Source organism: Rhinopithecus bieti, unplaced genomic scaffold (assembly GCF_001698545.2).
Source record: "Rhinopithecus bieti isolate Rb0 unplaced genomic scaffold, ASM169854v2 scaffold_42630, whole genome shotgun sequence".
Taxonomy (NCBI): Eukaryota; Metazoa; Chordata; class Mammalia; order Primates; family Cercopithecidae; genus Rhinopithecus; species Rhinopithecus bieti.
In genome coordinates this window covers 114230-121688 of record NW_016817554.1, presented here as the reverse complement: position 1 = coordinate 121688, position 7459 = coordinate 114230, and the positions used below count along the sequence as shown (strand labels likewise).

At 44.2% G+C, this 7459-nt stretch overlaps 1 pseudogene; it reads right to left on the bottom strand.

The window, feature by feature from the left end:
* Nucleotides 1-3396: 3396 nt before the first annotated feature.
* LOC108517964 (high mobility group protein B1 pseudogene) overlaps nucleotides 3397-7459 on the bottom strand; it is a 22988-nt pseudogene continuing 18925 nt past the window's right edge.

Genomic DNA, 7459 nt, shown 5'->3' with positions numbered 1-7459 from the left:
TTTTTTTTTTTTTTTTTTTTTTTTGGATAGCAAAGTATTTCATTAGATATGCCTCTTGCAAATTCTCCCAATCTGTGAGAGTCTCCATGTTTTCAAGAAACATTAAATATCTAATTTGTTTTGTAAGTACTTTCCAAAGAAATAAAACAGAATAAATAATAGGACTTTCAAATATTGGAAAGGAAGAAAGGAATCATTGTAATTTGTACTTATACAACAGTCTACAGAGAAACAAGACTTTAGTTGAAAAATCATGATCTCTTAAGTGACATTTCAACATATAAACTCAAGTTTTCTTATTCATCTATATTAATAGAATAATGTAAATAAAAAAGAACAAGAAGGTTTACAAATGCAATACAAGCCTGTAAATCATCTAGTAATAACCCTTATTTGAAATGTCCAAGCCTAGCGTAAAGAATAATTTGTAGTGAGGAACATATAAGAAAGCTGAATAATGGGAAAATGTGAGATTAATATATTAAAATAGTCGATGTTAGAAATGTTTTTTTCACACATTTTTTAAAAAAATAGAATATTTCCACTGGGCGTGGTGGCTCACTCCAGCAATTCCAGCACTTTGGGAGGCCGAGGCTGGCGGATTAAGAGGTCAGGAGATCGAGACAATCCTGGCTAACACAGTGAAACCCTGTCTCTACTAAAAATACAAAAAATTAGCTGGCATGGTGGCGGGCACCTGTAGTCCCAGCTACTCAGGAGGCTGAGGCAGGAGAATGGTATGAACCTGGCAGGTGGAGCTTGCAGTGAGCCATGATCCAGCCACTGCATTCCAGCCTGGGCGACAGAGCGAGACTATGTCTCAAAAAAATAAAATAAAAAATAAAAAAAAATCCAGGTGTGGTGGCGGGTGCCTGTAGTCCCAGCTACTCGGGAGGCTGAGACAGGAGAACGGGAGGCTGAGGCAGGAGAACGGTGTGAACCTGGGATGTGGAGCTTGCAGTGAGCAGAGATCACACCACTGCACTCCAGCCTAGGCAGATGACTCTGTCTCAAAAAAAAAAAAAAGAATATTTCAAAAATGCCATTTGAGGTAAATTTCTCAAACTAGAAAAGTTACTTTTCATTTGGAAGAGGAAACACTTTTAGAAGAACAGTGAAATTCTTAATTTACAAAGTTTTCAAGACTAGCATAAGGGACAAGTCTTCAAAAGTAAAGAGCTTAGAAGGTACTAAACCAAATTAATTTAAAAAATCTTAATTATCAGGTATCAAAATATGCTGGGTAAAACAATTTGATGTTGGTGTTGGAAAAAAATGCAGAAAAAAATGAAATAAAGTAACCATATTAAAACAAAGTTTATATATGTATACATAAACATGTGCACACATGCACATGTAAAAAATCTAAAGGTATTAAAAGTCATAAAAGAAAGTAGAAGATAAAATATATTGATCTGCAGTTAGATAAAATGTTCTAAAATCACAAAGGATAGATGACTTCAAGTATATTCAAAATCTGTGTGACAAAGTACATCATCATAACATTAAAAGATAAATATTGAATAAGAAAAATAGAAAATTATTCTAAAATTGGTAAAGTTAAATATGAAATATTTTGGCAAAGGAAATGAGTAGATAATTAGAAGAAAGAACATAAATGGCTAAATGAACATCATGAACATATTTTGCCTTACTAGTAACAAGAAAATGCAAATTGAAATCACAAAAATATAACATGTTACTCCCATTACGTTGGTAATAATTATAAAATTCTGTAATATCCCCTATTGGCAAGTGTTGAAATTGTCATTCTTTACACATGAATATTGAGAGAGTAAATTAATACAATTATTTGGATGGAGAAGTTAGTAGTTTTTCTCAAAATACGCATATAATAGGAGCAAAGAGGGAAAACTACCCCCTTCCTCCTCTGAAGGTTCACTCAATGTTAACCGACAAAGGCAGATTAAGTGGAGAAAAAGGCATACACCGTTATTTTAACAGGCATAGTATGCAGGAATTGCAGGAGAATGATTACCCAATAAACCCACAGGGTAAGATGCTGATATGCCCTTTTTCATAGGGGAAGTGGAGATGGGGTATATAAAAATAAATGATTTATAGGGGAAATGAGTAGACCCAATTGTCAGATAATGTTAAGGAGGTAATGCTCTTTGGGAACTGAATGTGACCGGAGAACAAACAATTGGTTTGGGACGAAGTTTGTCTGAACTCTAGATGTAAGGTTTACTTTTCAGTCTCTTTCTCTGTGACATGAGTTTTAATCTTCTCTGGTTAAGGAAGGTAATTGTGTTTCTCTTTGAGAATCTGGTTTCTACACAGGTAATGGAACTTCAGAGAATATCCTGTGCTTTGAGAAAGACAGTATGAACTGAGAGATGGGGTAATGGGAGGATGGTCAGAGGCCTTGAGGCTGCTTTGTTTGTTTGTTTGTTTGTTTTTAGAAGGAATCTTGCTCTGTCGCCCAGGCTGGAGTGCAGTGGTGCAATCTCCGCTCACTTCAAGCTCCGCCTCCTGGGTTCATGCCATTCTCCTGCCTCAGCCACCAGAGTAGCTGGGACTACAGGTGCCCACCACCACACTCGGCTAATTTGTTGTGTTTTAGTAGAGGTGGGTGATTTGTTTTTCTAAGACCACCAGAGTGGGCACAAAAGAACCAGCGAGCAGCAAGGGTAGGAGCAAAACTGCAAATTTATTTTGGTCACCTAGCTTCAGGGAAGAAGGTAGGTAGGGAGAGGTCTGCCTGCCTCCAGCAAAGGAGGCCAAGAGAGTCGCCCAGTGAGCTCTCGGACGGAGTTCCTGCAGTCCCGACAAGAGTGGGGGGCTGGGAAGTCCGCGCGGCACACTGGCCGGGAGCGGCTTTTCTAGGAGTTGGAGGGCAATAGGCGGGGTACGGGCGTGTTGGGGGCGTTCTGCAGGTGCGACCAGGTAAATCTTGGTCTCTTCGGATTGACGTCACCTGGCGCATGCCTGGTTGGTCTTCCCCCTCCTGGGCGCCGGTGCATTTTCGTGTGCCCGGGAAAAGTTGGTGATGAAGAACCCGGAAGTGCGCCATCTTGCCTCCATTTGTCCAAACAGTCCAACCTTTTATTGATAATAGTGATAAGGGGTGCCATGGTCTGTCTGGCTACTTCCTGCTGTTAAGGGGTGTCGTTAAGGTCGGGGCTTATGGTTGGTATTTGGACGTATGGATGAAGAATAAAATAAGGCACAGCATTAGTATAGGAATGAGGAATGGAAGCATTTGTTGGAATACGGGCAAAACCCAGAAGGAAGGTCCCAGCAAGGTTGAGGAGTATGAGGTAGTTAGAAAATTTTGTAAGTTTGAGGTGAATGGGGGAAAGCCAAACTGATTTCCACTGATTGCTTTCGGTAGGGGCCCTTTTTAACTGGGAATGAGGATCGAGCGTGCAGAGTAGTTGTTGGCCAGGCAGCAATTAAAGAGTGGAGTTTTTGTGGAGTGGATGGCTTTCTGCTAACTCCTACTACAGAGATATTGGATGGAAGGCTAGGTCCAGAGAAGGACGGCAAAACAGAATAGGTAGCCTCGCTGTTGATTAAAAAATTGTCTTACCCGCTACCAGGAGAGTTACCCGCGGCTCGGCGAGGGTGATGGGGGTCCCCGAGTCTCGGCACCTTCAGTTGTCGTCGTCCAGATGTAGGAGCTGGAAGGAGCTCCCAGGATCCTGGGAAAGGGGGTCACGTGGAGACGCAGCACCTGTTCTCAGGGTGGGGCAATCAGACTTCCAGTGTCCTCCCTGCTGGCAAGCAGGGCAGGGGGTTGCTGGTGGACGAGGGTTAGGACATTCACTGGCCCAATGTCCTGATGCCTTGCACTTATAGCAAGGCTGCGTTGGGGCTCGGGGACCTTGAGGACACCTGTTGGCATAGTGTCCTGCCTTGCCGCACTTATAGCAGGCTCCTTTCGTAGCCTTGGAGTCTGCGGAGTGTGTACTCTCTGGCCTGGGGTTACGACTGGGCTGTAAAGCCGCTGCTAGGAGCTGTAACTTCTGTTTGAGGCGAGCCTGCCGTCTCCTCTCTGGAGTTATAGACCTTAAAGGCTAATTTAACCAGGTCTTGTATTGGTGTCTGAGGACCATCCTCTACCTTTTGAAGTTTTTTACGAATGTCAGGAGCTGATTGAGAAATGAAATAAGACGCCAAAATGGTGGCCCCTGTGGGGGAGGCCGGATCTAACCGGGTATACTGGGTTAGAACCTCAGTCAGTTTAGGGTAGGGGTTAGGATAACCTGGAGGTTATGCCAAGTTAAGTCATAGGCCTGACAAAGGTATCTAAATTCCTTTATGTATATGGTAGGATTAGCTGAGAAATCACCTAAACGCTTCTCAATTTTGGAAAGATCGGCCAATGAAAAAGGGACATGTACTCTGACTACCCCCTCCGCCCCAGCCACCTCTCGCAAAGGTGCTAACACTGTAGGAGGGTGTGGGCAGAGATAGGGGACTCAAGACAGCCAGTTGGGGGCCCCGAAGGAGGCACGGGACCGAGTGGATTACTAGTAGATAAGGAGGAGGAAGGAGGAGTCTGGATGGGGGGAGGAGGAGGAGTCTGGGCAGGAAGGGAGGGGGTGGAGAGAGCGGGGAGAGAAGGAGGAGTATAGGGACGAGAGCTTAAGGCCCAAAAGCCTTGTACGTAATTAATTTCAGACCACTTGCCTAGCCGCTGGCAGAAATTGCTGAGGTCGATCACGCCACAGTGGAAAGGAAAATTAACCGCTTCCTCCTAAGGTCTTGTTCAAGCTGTAAGGTTTTTAAATTGGCTAGGAGGCACCCTAAGGGGGTGCTCTTTGGAAATTTGGACTGGGGGTTTCCCATTTTTTCCCTCTTTACTTACACAATGGACACAATGGAAATGGAAGTGGATCTCTGCCTGGCTTCAAAGCGTCCTTTGGAACCAGCAGAGACAGACTGGAGGCTCATGGAGCCAAAGTGGAGATTACCTTCAGGCGGACGTCTCCGTCCTGAATGGGTCTACATGGTGGCTCAAAACTGGGCCTCGGACCTGTGCAGGATTTTTGGCCGAGGGAGGTAAAGAGGAGACAAGGGCACTTACCCCAGAGAGGCCGTGAGAGTGAGGGAAGCGGGTCTCAGGTACTGGTCCGTCTGCAGCGTGGAAGCAGGAGGAGTTTCCTCAACCCTTAGAGGCCTGAGGAGGGGTCTCCTCCCGGGTTTGGCACCAACTGATTTGTTTTTCTAAGACCACCAGAGCGGGCACAAAAGAACCAGCGAGCAGGCAAGGGTAGGAGCAAAACTGCAAATTTATTTTGGTCACCTAGCTTCAGGGAAGTAGGTGGGTAGGGAGAAGTCTGTCAGCCTCCGGCAAAGGAGACCAAGAGAGTCACCCAGTGAGCTCTCAGATGGAGTTCCTGCAGTCCCGACAAGAGTGGGGGGCTGGGAAGTCTGTGCGGCGCGCTGGCTGGGAGCAGCTTTTCTAGGAGTGGGAGGGCAATAGGTGGGGTACGGGCCTGTCGGGGACGTTCCACAGGTGCGACCAGGTAAATCTTGGTCTCTTTGGATTGATGTCACCTGGCACATGCCCAGTTGGTCTGCACCTTCCCGGGCGCCGGCTGCATTTTCGCGCGTGTGGGAAAAGTTGGTGATGAAGAACCCGGAAGTGCGCCATCTTGCCTCCGTTCGTCCAAACAGTGGATTTTCACCATGTGAGCCAGGATGGTCTCGATCTCCTGACCTCCTGATCTGCCCGCCTCAGCTTCCCTAAGTGCTGGGATTATAGGCATGAGCTAATGCGCGTGGCCAAGGATTTTTTTTTAGTTTTATATTTTGGGGTATCCTTTTCTGAGCCCTAACAATAGCCAATTTTAGTTCAAGATGACAGGGAGCTCTCGTGCTTTCTTTTCTTTCCTGCTAAAAGTATCATTTATATCAAAAGGAGAAGGTGTCTAAAAAAGGAATGAATGTATAAAGGTACTGAAAACAATAAAAGATACCTCAGCAAATCAGGTATTATGAACTTTGGGTAGAACAAAGAATTAGTGCAATAAAATTGATTAACTCAAAGCTTAGGTGCATGGAGCACTGGGCATGTAAAGATAAAGCTGAAATTCAATAGAGCCTCCATGGAGCACCAGGGGACCGGCAGCCAAAGTAAAGGGCTGGCGAAGTGGTTGTAGAATCAATTTGGGATTTCTCTCTCACTGGCCCCCTACACACACATCTACTATGCACAGTCATGTCCTTCCACTATTAGCATTTACTTCCAGTTGAAGACAGAAAAATAATTTCTATATAATGAAGCCAACTGTTGGCAATGGGCAAGTGGAGGCTGGAACTTCCAGACCGAGGGTTGATGTTACATCCAAGCTTGGCATTTGGAGCTGAAAGTCCATTCTCTTGAATTTCTTGACATTTGGTCCTGTTTAGTATAACCTGTCAAGACACACACACACACACACACACACACACACACACATACACACAAACACATCTCCTCATTCAAAAATTAATCTGTAAAGAAGCCAATCTGAAAAGGCTACATACTATATGATTCCAACTCTATGACATTCTATAAAAGCCAAAACAAAACAGGCAATGAAAAGATCAGTGGTTGCCAGTGGTTGGGGGTTGGGTGATAAATGGGTGGAGCACAGAGATTTTTAGGGCACTCTATATAATACTATAATGTGGATCTATGTCACTACACATTTGTCCAAACTCAGAATGTACAGCACCAGGGGTGAACCCTAATGTAAACAATGGACTTTGGGTGATTATGATGTGTCTATGTAGGTTCATCAATTGTGATAAATGTACTGTTGTGGTGGGGGATGTTGAAATGGAGGGAGGCTATGCATGAATGGGACAATTAAGGGGAGTATACAGAAAATCCTTATGCCTTTTTCCCAATTTTATTGTCAATCTAAAACTACTCTAAATAATTATTAAAAATTAATCTGTTAATTGTGTAGGAAACTGATTCCTAATGCTTTAATTAATTGAGCAAATCTTTTTTCATAAATATGATCAGGTATCATCAGGCAAATGAGGAAAACCAACAGCAAAAATATAAATAATCAACATAAATGATAGAAAATTTGTCTAAGAAGCAAGGCACAGTGGCTCACACCTATAATTCCAACAGTTTGGGAGGCCGAGGTGGGCAGATCACCTGAGGTCAGGAGCTCAAGACCAGCCTGGCCAATACAGTGAAACCCCATCTCTACTGAAAACACAAAAATTAGTCATGCATGGTGGCCTGTGCCTGTAATCCCAGCTACTCAGGAGGCTGAGTCAGGAGACTCCCTTGAACCCCGGAGGAGGAGTTTTCAGTGAGCTGAAATCACACTACTACACTCCAGTCTGGGTGACAGAGTGCAACTCTGTTTGGAAAGCAAGAGAGAGAGAGAGAGAGAGAGAGAGAGAGAGAGAGAAAGAAAGAGGAAGGAAGAAAGGAAGGAAGGAAAAAAGGAAGGAAGGAAGGAAGGAAGGAAGGAAGGAA